Below are 1,500 nucleotides of genomic sequence, written 5' to 3'. Positions count from 1 at the left end.
AACAGGATAATATAAACATCTACTTCATGCATGAGAAGAATATTTCTTTTGTTGTCTGTTCTTATTATGGCAGCACTTTCTTTGACACGTGTCACCTTTTTAGGTAGCATAATGTTTCACATAGTCTTACACTTCACTTGAGTTTTTAATACATAAATATTTTTGTAAATGTAATTACTTTTGTTTCAAAAACCGAATGTGTTGCAGATTCTTGCCGATTGTGCCTTAGGTGCGGCATCAACAGTGAAATTGGTTTCTTCTTGGATGGGAAACAGTTTATTCCTTTTGTTCTTTTATTATCATGTCTTTGCGTTTTATCCTTCATCTACAGTTGTCATAGATTGTCTGCTACGTTAAAAAATGTAGTTCTTGCATTCCATACACATTACCTACGTTCCTAATTCACTCATTTGACTGGAAGTGTAGCGGAGAAAACTTTATCTTTCTAAGTAGATATACTAGGCCTTTCTGCAGCGGTCAAGTCTTCTGCTATTTACTAGCAATTTTTGTCCTTAAAAAAAACACGAAATTCTTCAGTAAACATCTGTAGGTTTCAATAAAATCGCAAATAAAATGTTCTGTACTGTAGGGGAGAGTGGGGCACACTGAACCATAAAAAATATTTCTCCATGTTACTCACCCAATAATTTTATCACAGAGTTGTGATTTACAGATGTTTCACTTTTGATCATTCAAGTGTCAAGTGGCCTTATATGATTTCATTGTCATTAATTGTTTTTTAGCTGCACGTCTTTGAAGAAAATTTGGTAAATGGTTCATTGTGCCCCACATGTGGGGCACAGTGAACCACTTTAAATAGGTTCATTGATAGAACCTATTTAGCATACAAAGTAAGTGTAAATGTACTTTAAACATCATGTTTACATATATTCCAGGTGTGAATCATATAATTAAATCCGTAGGCACACAATTATGTAACTTAGTTTGGAATTACCTAACATCAATGGACTCAAAGCTGACTCCAAATTTGAAATATGATTTTTGTGTCTTTGTCACACCAACAATATAGTAGGTCGTGGGAGCACATAAAGTATGTTGCTAGCTGGAACAAAAGTTTCATCCTTTACCTGAGAAAAATAATACTTCCCTTTTTTTCACTTTTCCTTAAAAATGATACCTGATAGCCACCTGTGTCATCCTTCGGTTTCAAAATATTCCCCACGTAGTAAACAGGTGTTTTTTTAGTTCAAATTTGGTCAAAACGAAATCATCTTTTTCTGATAAGTTTTCCAATTCTTCAAAGTTGTACTCACATTCACCGGACACATCCACGTTGGCATCATTCTCTTCACAATGCGCCTCACTAATGTTGTCATCTGCTCGTAAAGCTTCCAGTTGGTCTTTTTATTGGGATGTTTTGTGGCTTGCAACAAATCTTTCTCCGGTGTATCAGTTGCAATTAAACTTTGTCCTCTATTACGTTTATTACTGTTCTTTCTGTTCTCTGCTTTTGGATATCCTCGAATTATTTCAGGAGAA

The sequence above is a fragment of the Schistocerca gregaria genome, chromosome 2 (assembly GCF_023897955.1).
Source record: "Schistocerca gregaria isolate iqSchGreg1 chromosome 2, iqSchGreg1.2, whole genome shotgun sequence".
Classification (NCBI taxonomy): Eukaryota; Metazoa; Arthropoda; class Insecta; order Orthoptera; family Acrididae; genus Schistocerca; species Schistocerca gregaria.
The sequence above is the reverse complement of the archived record's forward strand: the minus strand, read 5'-3'. Positions refer to the sequence as shown.